Below are 17,054 nucleotides of genomic sequence, written 5' to 3'. Positions count from 1 at the left end.
TGGATTTTTGTAATTTCTATCTATAAAGATTAAAGAAAAATACCACATTGGTTTGTGTGTATGTTGGTATAACGGGAATAATGTGAACATAATAGAAAGTTATTATAAAATATTATTTTAATTAATTAACTTAATAAAAACTCTTCAATATTTTTCTTATAGTATTTGAACATATCCTTTAATTTGTTAACATGAGTGGTAGAATAGAAAACAAAACATCACTAATTTTTACCAAAAAATTAGAGTTTCTATTTACATAGAAATTTATTAAGAAGATTTTAATGATGATAAAATTTGAAGTAAATATCGGGAGTGTTTATCGGTCCACACATGAGTAACCGTGAAAAGCCGTCATATTTTACCCCTTTATAATAAATTTTACAAAAGAAGTCTATAAATTTTTGAAGAATTTGACTTTCAGATAAAATACAAATTCTCAAAACGTTAACTTTCACAATGAATAAACACAGCGCAATAAATCCTTCTGTTCCTGTCACTTGTTTGAGACCAAAGTTAGCTGCGATAAATACCGACGACGTCTTTATCATCTGCCTCCGAGCAAAATCCTTCAATAGAGATTATGATCGAATACTTGGCTTTTACGCCTTGACCTTTATCTTAGTATTTATAAATTTGTTCCGTGATATTTAAGATTAATTCTATATCAAATCAATCAAGAGCTTCACTTAAAACATATTTATAATTTATTAAAACCAAATGTAATATAGCAAAATGGTTTGTGTATATATTCTTATTTTTATTCATTGATAGTGTCCCTTGAAAGCCACAAAACAACACAGGGTAGATGTAGTAAATGGCAACATTTATTATAATATTTTTAAGTTATTGACAATATACGCCATTTATGACATACATAAGTGTTCTACGTTTATAAACTATTGTGATAGTAAGGGTATTAACAGCCCTTTGAAATATTTCATTTTGTAAATTAATTAATATCGAATGATCTATTGCTGCCAAAGGCAACAATATATTCCATATTTATTATATACATACGTCGAAGAATGTAAATATAGAAAAACAAACTTCTTGTTTCAATTGTTTGCAGGAAGTTTACATTAATTCTTATTTGCACACTGCATTCCCATTATATCCATAGCAAAACAATAGTTAAACATAATATAAGTTAAAAAAATATATAAAATTTCTTACCTGTTACAAATTGTTTTTTTTTATTACCAAGCCCGATGTATGTATTTCCGAAAACATATATTTTTTTGACTTTCAACTTAATTTTATTTCTTCTAGATTTTCATGTGCCCAACACCACTCTTATGACTAAGAAGAATATAAAAATACAAAAGCCAATAAAAACACACTGGAAAATGACCCTCCTACTTTCGCAGTTAGGCAAAAAAATCAATTTATACCGTCAAGGGTAAAGAAAATGACATACCAGAGCTTTTGTTGCTAAAAGCTATCAAAGCAAATATCCGGCATTTCAAATTTAATGAGTTCATGGGCTGAATATAAACTCGGGAAGTACCAAGTGTGCAGTTATCTCACTAAAACTGAATAAAAGGGTGAAGTTAGACATTTGTCTAATAAAAATGCTAATCTGATAAATCTTAATTAGATGCTGATGGGAGTAAACATTATAAACAAACAAAATATATATAGTGTAATAATTAATGTTCCCTAAATCTTACTCCAGAAAAATTTAAAAAATATATATTTTAAAAACAATACGAAAAAACCTAGAAGTATACTGCATATTTTATGCACTTTAAGCTTCGCAATAAAGTCAAATTACAATGGTACATTTTCATACATTGGCTTTTTATCAGTGTAAACATAAATAAAATTTGCTTTTTTGTGATTACTTACTCCAAAAGTATTATACTTGTAAATAATGTCCTCTATAGATTGGTAAATAATTGATATTAATCTGGGTGTTCCCTAAATTCCATAACTGTATAATTGAAACTGTTAGTCCGTCTTTATATTAAAGAATGCTTAAAAAATATTTTTATTTAAAAAAAAAAAATTTCAATTAGGTCTTTTAGAAGTCATTCTCAATTTGGAGTCTGTTAATGAGTAACGATATAATCGTTATATTTACAATATAATTCTTCTTTCATATATAAATAACTTATTTTACAAACAAATTACATATGTATAATATGATCACCAGGCTCCCCTTTTCCAACGCAAAGGTTCTTTTTACATCTACATTTGAGAAAAGCCCAGATAAGCCTTATTTTATTTTAAGTAATGTTTTACTTTAATTTTTTTTTGCCTTCGCCTTCAACTGCTAATTCTATTTCATCTGGATTCTATCCTTTTATTTAGAGTGTTTTTAAGTAGGATTTTTAATTTTAAATTATATCGATAATATGAACTTTTTAGTCAACTTTTATTATTGTTATTAAATTTTAAAATTGACGTCTAAACCCGATGTTCCTGATTTTTCATTGTTACCAATCGCTAACCCATTTTCTCTGTTGTCTTACTCGATGAGTTTCGTAGATAAAAATAGTAGTTCGTTTCAATTATCCTCATATGAAAAATATAGTACATTTTATCATAATGTCTCAACGAGTACATCAGTTTTTTCTTAAAAAGTTAACGGGATCTAACATATACACGTCCCGAAGAGCTTGCTGTATCAAAAATATTTCTTTTTATGTTTTCGCTTACTAGTAGCAAAAACATTTATTATTATTAAATTTCACAATTGTAAATGTTTTCACAAATAATCACTCTATGGATATCAATAATTCTCTATTAATGACAGAGAATTTATGAAGCTTATCAAATTATCATATGCAGTATTTTTTCCTTAATACCTACAGATTCTAGTAGATATCGAATACTAAAGCAATTAAGCTCTATTTATTTCAGTATTTTAATTAAATTAAAGCAAAGACTATGTGACTTTTATTAATCCGTGTCTTTGTCGTTTTAGTCATATCTAATAATTTGCAATGAAACATAAAAAAAGTATGAAAATTATACTTCTTATAAATTTGAAAAGGAATGCTTATTGGATGCTTTTATGCCTTATCAAGTTGTCAGAAGAAGTCAAGAAAACAATTTACCTAAACGAGTGGCAAAACTGTCCTATCGTGTCTGTCTATAAAAACAAAGGAGTCATTGAAGGGGCAAACACGCGTCACCATATTATGTTATATTCCATAATGTGATAAATTGTGTGACAAGGAACAATGAACATTATGGAAGCAAGTAGTAAGTATACTGTTCTATAATACTGCTGTCAATATACCGAACACTAAAATAAATGGGTATAGCACACCCTTCCTTCACTTACGTGTCTCTGGATATAAATACTCATTTACTCTTGTCAAAACAAATTAACCATTATAATTGTATTACTTTTCAGCCACGAAAGAATCATAAAGTCCTGAACTAAAATATATGTTATTGACTTAATATCGTAGGTTGAATTGTTAAAATTTTCTCTAAAAATTTAAGTGATTTTAGATATAGGTCTGTTAGGAAAATAATGTTACCATATGAATCTACAATAAATATCGCATCTTACTTAAGAAACAAGTATATTAGCAGTCGGTGGGATTACTTATTAAAAATTAATGACGAAGTCGACTGTAAGCATATTGATCAAAATATGAAAACATGCAAATCGATTATTTGCAAACCTGCTCTTATTTTAAGTTTCAAAAAGATTAAATTAATTAGAAACTATCAACCTCGTTAAGGTTGCGTGTCTCACAACAGGGTTAAATTAAAATAAGTAAACGTGAGAATTACCTTGAGTATTATATGTTTATTTAAGATATTTTAAGACTATAAAAATTTTATTACTTTATATTGCTTTGAGAAAACAACAAAAAAATTCAATAATTTACAATTAAATAACCTAAAAATCTGACAAAAACTTGTCTAATTAAATTTTTCCCCTTTTTTTCCTTATACAAAGTTCATTAATTTAGTGGTACGATAAAAACGAGGTATAGAGATGATACCTATTTTTATAATTGATACAATAAATTAACATTAAAATAAAATATGCAATGTTACATAGAACAGAGAGATTGAATTTTATTTGATAAAATTAAATATATGTTGTTCTAATTGTTCTTTCATGAAATTATTTATTTTATTAATTATTTCTTAATTTTGGTGAAAGATTATAACAAATGATCAGCCCTTTTAGCTGCTCATGTTTTGCGTATACAACATTAAAATTAGGTGGTATAGAATTCTTAATCTATACGATTCATACAAAACACATTTTTCCTTTTTGGTGAGATTTCTTCTTTTCAGTGGATGATTAGCCATAAAATCTTTTAGGAACTGTTACTACCGTAGCCATATATAAGTAGCTTACATTAAACCCCCGAGGCAAGAAAAAAGGTGTTACAAATTAGACGTCGATAAGTGTGTGTGCGTGCGCGTGTGCTTGTGCTCGTGCGTGTTTATGTAAGTGTGAGTGTATCTGTTTCAGAAAAGATTTTTTACATTTAAAAGCAACATTTCTTGCGATGGTTTCAAACTGTGTTGGGTAAATTTCGGTCCAGTGATATATCAGCTTTGTTTCAAAACTATGTAAGACATTTTTGGCCTACTCTACATTACTCAAAAAAATGACTCCTACGTCAGTAGAATTGATACATGACAATAAATTGTAAAGGTTTTTTTTTATTTCATCAAACTTTAGAGAATAGAAATCAATTTTAAAAGAATATTTATAGTACTAATATTTATATTTGTCTAAATATTATTCGTTTAAGTATTTACTTCAGCAATATAGACAAGAAATTCGTCTAAGTATAAGTGGGCATATTGTTCTACCTCTTTTCTTTAAGATTGATAACCTAAGGCCAGTAATTACGCCAACTCACCTGCTTTTCAGACAAAATAATAACATTTAGATATAATAAATATGTGTATTTAGAAATAAATTTCATATCAAAGTTATAGAGATATAATATTTTCATCTCTGATATTTTTGTTAACTTAAAAGTGTAAGTGATTTAAAACCTAACCATAATAAAAAAAAATGTAAATAAACATTTTAATAAAATCGTTATAATATTTCTACTTTAATAAATAACCTTGGACTGAAGTAATCGATCCTTGTAATTTTGAAATCGTTATTTGATAGCATTTATTAAAATATCGCTGGTAACTATAACATCGCGTGTACTACATAAATAAGGCTTTTCATGTTGTTTATACAGTAAAACTGTCATAAAAATATACATTTTTTTTTAATAATACAAGTATTTTTTAATAATACACAAGAGACCTGTGTTTTTTTTATGAAACGAAGATAGTAAATGTTGTAATGCAGGTCACGATAATTCTCATTATCATGTCGGTTGATGTAGAATATCAAAAGTCTTATACAACTAATACGACTGGATTTTATATTGGGCAATAAACTATTCATACGGAAACCAGTCCATTTGCCGATTGCTTTTCAATAGGCCATGGAAAACTAGAACAGATAAGTTCATAACTGCATGCTTCAAAGCCTCGATGTGTACTACTGATAGGGAAAAAGTTTTAGTAATGATTCTTTTAAAAGAGATTCCTGTCTAATTTTAACGCTAACTTTATTTTTAAATTCTGTTATTGTAGCTTAAGCTAAATCTTTTCAAATTATGTCAAACTTACAACAAGGTTGTTGTCACAAGATCTTATTTCCAGCTCTTCGCATATACTAACACCTTATAATGATAGAAATATCGTAAAAATTGTTTCTTATAAAATCTAATTACAACACATTCCTTTAAAAGTGTAAATAAAATATTTATCTATATGGAAAGATATAAATAAAACAAATTCTGATTTAAAACATAAGTCATTTAAAAATCCATGAACAGCATTAAAAAAATATTTAGAAGTCTAAAACATGTCAAATGTAAATTTTAAGAAGCGAATTTAAAATTTTTATATATATGTAAGTACTGAATATATTGAAAACTTATTATTATAAAACCAATTTATAGTTAAAACTTTTTTTAATATTGAAGTAATATTTTCTTACCAACACAACGACGATAGCAAGTTCTTTTGAAAACTATTTATATATATGAAAATGATTTAATCTCTAACACTCTTTTAAATATTATCTTCACTTAAATACACTTAGCAAAAAGTTTTGACACAAACACTCGATTTTCTCCAAACTAGAGTTTAAAAATCAACGATAACTTTTGGTCAACAAAGGCTTGAGGAAATTTTTACGTTTTAAATTCTTTAATACAGCTATTATATTATTACGAAAGCTATGGTCGTAGCGGTAATCGTCACATATTCAAATCGTTAGACCAGGACTGTTAACCTTAAAGTCTCAGACTAAACTGAAACAGAGACACGAAATACTTCTCACGCATGCGCCGTCTGTAAAACATTTCTTGTGAGTATTCCATTACCAAAAAAGCTTAATCTTGAAATTAGGATAAATGTTTAAATTAAAAGCACTAAAAACTGTTTCTTTGTAAATTAAAATGTGAAATATACTATGTATTGTTATTACTGAGCGTTTACTTAATTTCACGAATATTTTGCGTTCTGTATTTTTTTAATAGACGTATATTAAATTTATTATCATTACAGATTTTTTTTCGTTTTCAGGTCAATTTTTTTTATCTATTGGCCTATACCTATATAAAGGCCTTAATTAATTACATTTAAACAAGTAAAGGAAAAAAAATTAAATATTCGATTTTGTATTGACAAATTTACATGATGCATAAGCACAATAAAAACCACTTTACTCTTCTAAATATCAATACATGACATAAGTTTGTGTAAATAATACCTTCATAAATTTATAAACATTTATATAATACATAAAAATAAAACTTGAACTTAAACTTTGAAAACAATTTCAAATGTTAATTAAAATGCTTAACATTAAATTAAATACGAATTGTTAATTGAGAACAACAATATAAATTTCAGTTATGAATCTCTGATATCAAGTGATCTTAAGAACAGAATTCAATGTCTCCTTTTAATTATATTCAAACTATAATAGTTGGAAGAACGTTGTTATGAGAAACGAGTACTATGTTTATCAGACATTAACTGACAGATTTTATGCACAAATACAAAGTATACAAAATATTTCTTGGTTATTGACTTTTAATATTGATGAAGTGTTATCAAAATCAATATATTATTAACATAAAAATCAAAAAGCTGGTAATTTATTTGCGTAATACCTAAAATTAACTGTTTGCTATAGATTGTAATGACCATTAAAGTGACTAACTTATTTTGTAAATCAGGTTACGTAAATAATGAAATTAAAGCGAATGTAGGATTGTCCTTAAATTATTTACATATTTAAACATATTTTAGTAAGACCTGTGGTAAAAACATACAATACAATCACTACTTTATATAAAAAGTCATGAACATATCATAATATGGTCTTATATATAAAACATTATTCAATTATGATAAAATCTTATTTTTATAGCTCAAAGTCCTCAATCTGTACAAACATTTATATTCTAGACGGTTAACATATATGTGGTTTGCGTTTCTGACATTAATCAAAGTGGTCCAAGGGGATTTCTCGTACGACTCTTGAGGTAAGAAACATTTAGTAATGACTTTTTATTCATTATAATAATGTTGAAAATGAGCGCTATTAACCGGTAGAGTTGGAATTATGTAACATTTAGTAAAAAACTGAAGTGGGCCAAAAACTCAATAGAATTTAGATAAGACACAAGGAAAGGTCAGGTCCTTATTAGTTATGTAATTATTACATTTAAATACGAGTATATTCCATTATGTACATTTTTATTTGCCTCAGTATCTATGAAATGAACCTAAGCGTCTAATCCAGCTATATTACGAAACCATTTTTATTGCGTTTCAATTTATTTTTTATTGTCCACAATATTTTTAAAATTTTCATAACTGAAGTTCAACTAAATTAAAAAAATAAAATAGAACTGACTGTTACAAACTATCAGATACACATAGCGACAGATGTTTACACAGTATTCTAACAAAAAAAAATACATTTTCGAATTTATGTACTCTAAAATGCAAGTCACAGAAAACATATTAAGTTAGATGTTAAATTTACTCTTCTTACTTATATGATAAAAAGGAAAACGGTCTCTTATGTCAAGTAACATAAAATATAAAATACACAGTATATTATATTATAATTTGAATACAAATTTCACGACTCAGTTATAGAATATTTCGAAGATTATGACAAACTCATATTGACGTAAAATCTTGAAATTTAAAATCCGTCAATCCGTCAAGAGAAAGAACTAATAGCTACTTAAAAGACCTCAACACTATATCTGATACCTAATTTCTTACGTATTTCGCTGTATTGAATATTGTATTGTTTGAATATGAAGTAATACAATAGGTTTTCTAACTACCCATTGCTTTCGGGTCCAAGCTTTATCGTCTCATATCAATGTGATTATACGTAACTGAAATAAATATTAAAAAAATTGTCCATGACATGTGTAAGAACTTACAATGTGCGAAGAGAAGCTATCCAAATTTTATTTTAATTTCCTGATACACAATTTTTGCTTAAAATAATAATACCGATGCATAAATATTTATACGCTATTCTATGAATGTTGACAAGCTGGAAGTCTTTCCCTAACTGGATACAAATGTTTGTTTAAAATTAGCAATTACCGCTCGCATACTTTATACCGCTCTCATATTTTACTAATACTTTATATTAGATATTAATTAAACACTAATATCGTTCACTTCATATCGAAGTATTGTATATATTTTATGAGTGTATGAAATATATAAAACAATTAAAAGATTATTTATTAATGTTTTTATTAACATTAACATAAACATTAATCGTATGATATTTTTTTATGGTATAATGTTTTTTTGCTTTAGGTTTCTTTATGCGAGAATAAGATCAGTATTTCCAGTTTTGAACTCAACTGCTAATATATAAAAGTATCATAAACTGATATTGTAATGCATTCAAGAGTAAAAATATCACTTTTATATACTAGTCACGTTGTTTCGGTTGTTAAAATTAACTTAACCTTCCTATCCTAAAAGATATTGGCGCTTAACACAACACGCTGCTGATATTCAATGCAATTTAGGTCGGTGCGACAAAGTGTATGTTACAATTCTCTCAATACATGTTTGCCTTTTTGATCAAAGTTGCATAAATAAAATATTCATCATGGGTACATTTTATCAGCTGGAGACTGGAGGACCCTCATTTGTAGGTGAACATTTTTTCAAGATTATGGGGTCATACTTTTTAGGGTATTGCTCGGTAGTGGCCCTTTTTTCTGAATTATTGCATTCCCTGCAATAGGAATGTAAATTACTGGTATACTCCGTTTAAACTTTATTCTTAACGTATGGCTTCAGTATGAAAATCAGAAACTATAAATATAACCAACTAAACTAAACTAAACTAAACTAAACTATAAAACTAAAACTCATTTGCCAAATTTTACTGTTAAATTTGGGAAAAATTTCCAACCGCTTCAATATTTTGTAAACTATACTTGACATTTTATATTTTTTTTCGGAAGGAAAAGAAGTCAAATTTTATTTTTTATCTAATTAATACATAAAAAGGTATATGTTAAAAAATCTAATCATGTTTAAAAATGGTTTTGCAACATATTTTTATTTTTAACGGTTACAAATGATGATCATGTTTGTTTTTAATTTATTTCAACTTTGACGAATTTCTAATATTTTTCTTTTTTTTTAATTAACGTTATTATCAAATATTAAATTATTTGATAAATTTTGAAAAAGATCTGTCTTAAAATTATTATTTCAATTTGTGGGAATGAAAAATTTGAGGTTTAATTTTATATTAATTAATACTGTAAGTAAATACTTAGACAACAATATAAAGCTGTATCTTTTAAATTATTCAATAATTTTTCATTAAAAACATATGTTTGGTCAAAAAATCTTTACGAAATAGAATAACTTCATATTAATATTCGTCACCTTAATTTTAAAATCAAATCTTATTAGGATACTTTATTTAATCTCTTGTGATGTTCAATTAAAGACCTCAAATTATCTTATAACCGAAATTAAGATCAAGAATTAAAACAACGGTAGTTCTTCATAATTAATAGAAATATGACTGGCTTCAATTTGGTACTAATGTTTACTAACAACAAAAAACACATTGGCATATTTTGGCACTAAAGCTGGGTTCGTCAGATTTTAATAGAACCCGGAAATCCGGAGCATTAAAGCTGTCCTCTCATAAATCGCTTGGCCCTAGTTTTGTAAGGCAGCCGGTGAACAGGGCTTTCATAAATTACATTTGTGGTCGCTAGACCCGGAGAGAACACAAGGTTGACGTGAATTTGCTCGTGATATCAAATATTAGAGGCCAAACTATCAAACTGCAAATAACTCATTCAACAAAATTTTAATTTCCAAATAAACTAGTTATCCCTCGTGAGTTTATGATTTTATCAATCTATTTCATAAAAACCTTTAACCTACTTTAATCCTTAAGATGTCGAAACTAACTAAATAGTTGAATTTAATATAGTATAACGTTACCTGAAAACCTGAAATAATATAGGGATATGTCATAAATTTCAAATGAGACAAGGGTATTGGCAATTGATGGACAAAACAAAATCTTTCTTTTACTCTGATCATTTTTCAAACATTGTTCAGAAAAGATAACATTACAAAGGTATTCATTACTATAATGGAGGATAAACATTTCTTGCGAATTATTTCAATATTTTTTAAGGTAGATGTATTGCTTTCCTATTTATTAGAAAGAGCTGAAAAATACATGTAACGTGTAAATAATGTAGTATAAGAAAATACCGTAACATGTGCTCATAAAATCAATGTAATTTATTCTGTAGAACAAGAATTTACATAGCTGTACTTCATCCCTTTTTTTGCCAAGATTATACTTGTAGATAACGGTTAGTCTCCTATATATTACTGCAAATGATATTTTATTGCTCTTTCAAATTTTATGGAAACCCACGGAGGTGTTCCTGAAAAGAAAAACACATTTATAAAATTCAAATGCTACTATTAAAGTTATTATATACAACAATTCTTAAAATATTATATTGAATCAACATTAAAAATCATGATTAAACTTGGCCATAAATTTAATTCAAATTTACTGCTAGTAGTTATAGATAAGCATTGAACGTGTTATATGACCCAATTGCAACAGCAATCAAACAAAAGTTACAGGCCAGCATTAGTTGTAATACCAATTTATATTCGATTCGTAAAATTCCTTTAATCTTCTAGCTCTTAATGTAAATTAAATTTGGAAATATCTAAAGGAAACACATAATTAACCATGTAAATTGAACACTTTCTATTAAATCAAACAAATCTATTTGTTTGGATCACTCTTTTATATAATTTTACCCTTACCAAAGCTTTTGGAATTGAGTATACAATTGTTTGTCACAATTAACATTATTTCTCTTGTTCATTAGATAGGCACTGCTTTCATATGCACGGAATATTTTCATAATGTTTCTCCTTCATACTCGAAATTGTATGTATAATTTAGGTAATACCACGCATTTTATCCTCCTTTGTCTCTCTATATGAGTAACTCCGTTTACAAGACAGGTATTTAACATTAAAATATAATTCATCGTGTTGATTAATACTGATGATGAATATTTTTTTTGTAAGATTTCAAAAGTATGAAAAAAAAAATTTTTCGACATAATATGTTGTCGTAATAGGTTATTGATAGAATTTTTTTTTCTTTTTACTAGTTACAACCAGTGAAACGAGAAATACAATTGTAGCAGTCTCTCGCTACATATAATATACAAGATTTTCGAGACATTATTTGAGACTCGTTCGGCTTAAAAGATCTTGTAAACCCTATTACCTCTGAAGTGTCCTATCGACTGGTCTGAAAATCGCAATCACAGAATATTTGCAAATGTCAAGTTGTACTTAGGGTTATAATACAAAATAAATACACAAATAATTTGTAAAATAAATTATTAAAAACATGCAAATACAGTTTAAATGGCAGATATTACTTACCACCGCCGTCCTACACTTAAGCTTTTAACTCTAAATAATGAAAATCAGGTTAATAATAATAGTCTTGTTTGCAGAGGTGACTAGTTGGTTAGTATGTTTAATGCTTCCGATAAACGAGAGGTATGAAAATCTAATCTGTTAAAATAAAAAAACTAATTAGTTTTTGATAAGTCACAGAAGAAAATAAAGCCCTATCTCCTCGTCATCCAGAAATTTATTTTTTTATATTTAAATATTTTATAGAAATATGATCTGTTGTTAAACCAATGGCAGGGCAAAATTAGTGAAGAAGTTCTTAGTAAAACACTGATTTAAACGAAATAGTTACTCTTGATGCTTAATTTCTGTTAGGGGTAATGGAATATAGTACTATATTTAAAAATATATTTTGAATTTATTTCAAGAGATCTGAATTTGGTCTTAAAACAAATAACGAGAGATTCTGAAACATAATCAGTCTAGACAAAAAATTATATTGAGAAAAGTCAAAAACAGGATTTAGATTATTTCTTTATGTATAAAAGTCACAGTATATTTAAAAAACTGGTATGATATATTCATGTAATAGTGTGTTACGGTTTGTTTAAATCTTACTTAAAAATAATATTATCTATATTCTGTCGTTTGATATTATATAGTTCACATTTGTTCACATTTCATAGTCCAGCCTTAACTTTAGTTATCAAATCTTTGGCAATATTAGATATTATTTAAAAATACTGTCATGTTACAAATAATTAACTTATTTTACATACCTATAATATATATATATACGTACGTACGTACTACAAATTTCGCAGACTGCCGTTCATACTAGAAACCAATCTGGAGTTCGTATTAATAAATCTTAGACTAAGGATTCAGGTATAATGTTATTTCTATGGAATTCGATAGTGCGCTCATGAATCTACGTACAGGTGGATAAGTCATTTATTACGTAACGTATATAGATAGTGCATTATAACTAAAAATATTTGATCAGCAGACTTGATTTGATAATTCCTTTAAATAATCAGAGAATCCATTTCTCTCTTCTCCTTTTGTACATTGATTCGTGTGTTTAAGGCAGCTGGTCATAAATTATAATCTTGGTATCTTGCCACGAAGTGAACGTTGAGCTTTTTGGGACCAGAAAAAAACAATTTGCTCTTGAATAACTTTTTTATTATCTGAAAATAGAATAGCGAAGCTGCAGTAATAATTTACGATGTACTGCTAATTATTAAAATAAAATAACTTTATTGTCAGTAATGGAAATTAAGAGGACAAAACATGGACTTCCGATTCTTTCTCAAATGACCTGAGTTATTTTTATTTTTATTTAAAACTTTAAAGGAACTGTTCGAAAAGCGAATTTCAAACTCATAATGGATACTAAAATTCTACATGTACATAATCGTACACTATCAATATATGTACAATACAGTTTAATTAATAATAATCGTCTTAATTCAGTAAAAAAAATTTAAAAATGAAATATTAAAAAAAACATCAAAATTCAGAAAGATTAAAATTAAATGTTTCCGTTTTTAACAGAGATTACGAAGCATTTGGTCTTTTGTTCTGTTTTCAGTATTGGAGAAAGTAAACGCCATCCGATTCTACGTTTTCCAATTGTGCCCTCTTTATTAAACTAATAAAATTTTATGGTCCACGTATTTTAAATTCACAAAAGCATTTCTCTTCGAATGAATCGATTTAGTCATGAGATTGATTAATAATAACGGATGCACGTGGGGCTTTCACTGTCTAATAATCTTATCTATACATATAATAAGACAGTAAAAATCGAATGTCTGTACATTAAATATTTTTCCATAAAACTGATAGGAGGCGATTAAAGAAGAGTCATAGAAACCAAAAAAACAATTTTTGTAATTTTTGTCTGTCTGTCTGTCTGTCTGTCTGTCTTTCTGTCTGTCTGGTACGTTATAACTTCAAAATTACTCAACGGATTTGAACGCGGTTTTCACAGTTGGGTTACATATAATTAGGAGCATTGTCAAAACTTTGTTTCGTCAAAATCGGTTAAGGGAAAAAGAAGTTATGGTCAATTGAAAATTTACTTCAAGCACTGCTTCAAAACTATCAAACACCACAACTTAATATTGATTAGTTAAATATTATATATTAGTTAATTACTTCTAATATATGTTAATCTTAATATTAAAAGTTATGAGAGGTAACAAAAATAACAAATAACGCAGTGCGTGCGGGCGTGGTTGAACATTGTGCTCGATAGATGGTGTTGATACAAAACGCCATCAAAATAGATCGCGGTGCTAAGATTCTCCTTTGTGTAATGACTACCATGCGGTTCGAAAATTCATTGTTGTTTGTAGGTAGTTCTTGTCTATTATTTGTTATCGTCTCTTATCTGTATGTTTTAAGTCTGCCATATGTATGGTTATGCGAAAAGCTACCAAAACGCGGGCGGAGCCGCGGGCAACGCTAGTTTAAAATAAATATCTGATCTAAGATATAATTATTTTATTTACCATTTCATATTTACATATTCTCTTTCCTGTTACTGCAATTTGTCATAAATAAAATCATTTTACAGTATTTTTGCTGATGTAGTGGTTAAACGAACAAACTTACAATCATAACTTAGTCTGCGGCTTTTAAATAGGTCTGTGGATGCTCGCCTTGACCATGTGTACAGAATTAAAGTGTCATCGTGAGATTATTTCATAACGTAAATAAAGTTAAATGATTATGAATAAATTTATTATCATATACTCACAAATATCTTTCTCTCAAATTTTATAATTTATCAAAGCTACATGAACGAGGTTCTCTTATAAATAACTGAACGAATAATTCTGCAGCTGCCGTTAAAATATTAAGGTTTGCGACTGCTGTTCAAACCGGTAAAAAAAAAAAGAAAACGCTTAAATTTTCCACTGTTTTGTTACATGGTTAAGACTTACGCGCCCAAACAAAAATTTGCCTAAAATGATCAAGGGGACAAAGTATAAGGACAATATTATGTGAAAATAATGCAATTTTGTTTCTAAATTTTTTTTCTTCACATTTATGTTTTGTATCATAAATTAATTTAAAAAACTTATAAGTATGAATCAAGATATATGTATCACAATTATTGTTATTATAACTAAAGATCAAGTATCTCAATTTTACAATTGATTTATAAATATAGATTTTACATGGATCGTTTATAAATTTGACGAATGTTAAAAATATTTTGTCAATTCTGATATTTTGTAAGTATTACATATATTTAAAAAGTGGAATACTATTAGGAAAATTCGTAGAACTTTTTATAGGTAAGCTGAAATGTTTTAACATTGCCGTCGAAGTTTTTATGGGGCATTTTATGGACAAGGCTAGTTTGGTATAATGAATAAATATATAGAAGATATGTTATTCGAAGGGAATGTAATAGAGGATTTTAATTAAAACTTACATACTAATTGTGTGTGTTATTCGATAAATTAAAATATATATATATATATATCTATATAAACGAATTATTAGTGTTATATATTCATTTCGTAACTCCCTATCACCTCACTGGTGGAGTGTACCTGTTACAGGATTCATAAGGGAACTGTTGTTGCCCTTTGAATGGTACTGTATTAAAGAAATTACTCTATCAAGAGTATCTTTGTAATAAAATATATTTCCTAAAACATCTATGAATTCATTTTTCCCATAACGAGAATCTCTTAAATATTTTCTATTTTCTTTCTGCTTCTCTTCTATATCTATATTTTGAAAAGAATGAAAGTTTTTTTTTATGATATAATAGATTTGATAATTTTGTAAGGAGGGAGAAGCTTTAGAATGGAAAATAAGTTTTAATGTTGCATATATTTGAAATAGAAATACAAAATATACAATAGTATTTTTTTTGAAACACTTCTTTTCAAGATTAAAGGGCTTTAAAATACTTAACTTTTTGTTTTTAGAAATAGTTTTGTTAAATTTTATATATATATTTTTTAAGCTTCATTCTCAAATCATTTTTTATTTAAAAACCTTTTCAACCAATGACGGAACATGGGAGGTGAACTCTTTGAACTAATATAAAAATCAAATAATTGATAAAGGATTTGATTTGGAAAACCTATTAAGAAAATAATTGTGTTCAATTTATTTTAATTATATTAAATATTAAATTTAATTATTTATAATTAGATTGTATTTTTAAACAGATTTAGAACGACTTCATTATTTTTAAAGAGTGACTTCAGCCTTACTGACCTTATAATGCCTTTGTTCTTGATTATCGTCAGGCTCTCAAACTATTGAAGGTTCCACAAGGCGTCCCTACGAAATCTCATGGTTCTCTTAAGGATAAATCATGAACACGAGGTTAGCTTAAGGGTAATTATGTTAAGCTCAAAGGTACCATTCTCTGAATTTTTATTTTCGTATCCTACAATAGTAGGTTATCGTATTTGAGGATGCGGCATTCCAAAACGTATTATTTTTATGTTTTGTTCCCAAAGTTACTAGTGGAATCAAGGCTGTAGAGGCAATGGTGGAAAGTGCAATCTCCTTCTTATTCCACTACTGATGTCCACTACAATTCAGTTGTACTAAATATAGTACCACTTAATTGTTTTTCAAAAGAGCGACGCCAGCAAATACTTGAGTTTTTGATTATCGCCAGACTTTCAGGCTGCTAAAGGTAACTTGGTAGACGGTTCGAAGAATCCTTTATTTTGAAGAGTTTCGATTACTGCAATGGCTCAAGAGAGAATGTTTTCTGTACCATTGTAATTATTTGTACATACCAATACTCATTGTTGTAACAGAACTTGCACAAGTAGCTACGAAGGTGGTTATGCAGGTCACACCTGACAATTTTAATCATCCATAATAATTATTACACAAGTTAAAGGTATTCACTGCCATATTACATTTTTACGGGTGGTGCACTCTCTGCACCATCGAGCTTTGGCATTTCATGGTTCTCTTAAGGAAACATCAAGGACCTAAATGAGTAGGCATTACTTTAACCGTAAGAGCTTGCATCAGTATATTATTATTTTATA

The 17,054-nt window shown here is 27.6% G+C and overlaps 1 protein-coding gene across 1 annotated transcript in view; it reads right to left on the bottom strand.

Moving 5' to 3' along the window:
• LOC116769797 (alkaline phosphatase-like) overlaps positions 1–6,269 on the bottom strand; it is a 53,012-nt gene extending 46,743 nt beyond the window's left edge. The window contains exon 1 of the mRNA XM_061522639.1: positions 5,999–6,269. The gene's annotated coding sequence lies outside the window, so the exon portion shown is untranslated. The remainder of the gene's footprint in view (positions 1–5,998) is intronic.
• Between the last annotated feature and the right edge of the window lie 10,785 nt (positions 6,270–17,054).

The sequence above is a fragment of the Danaus plexippus genome, chromosome 14 (genome assembly GCF_018135715.1).
Source record: "Danaus plexippus chromosome 14, MEX_DaPlex, whole genome shotgun sequence".
In the NCBI taxonomy this organism is placed as follows: domain Eukaryota; kingdom Metazoa; phylum Arthropoda; class Insecta; order Lepidoptera; family Nymphalidae; genus Danaus; species Danaus plexippus.
Note: the sequence above shows the minus strand (reverse complement) of the source record. Positions and strands in the feature narration are given on the sequence as shown.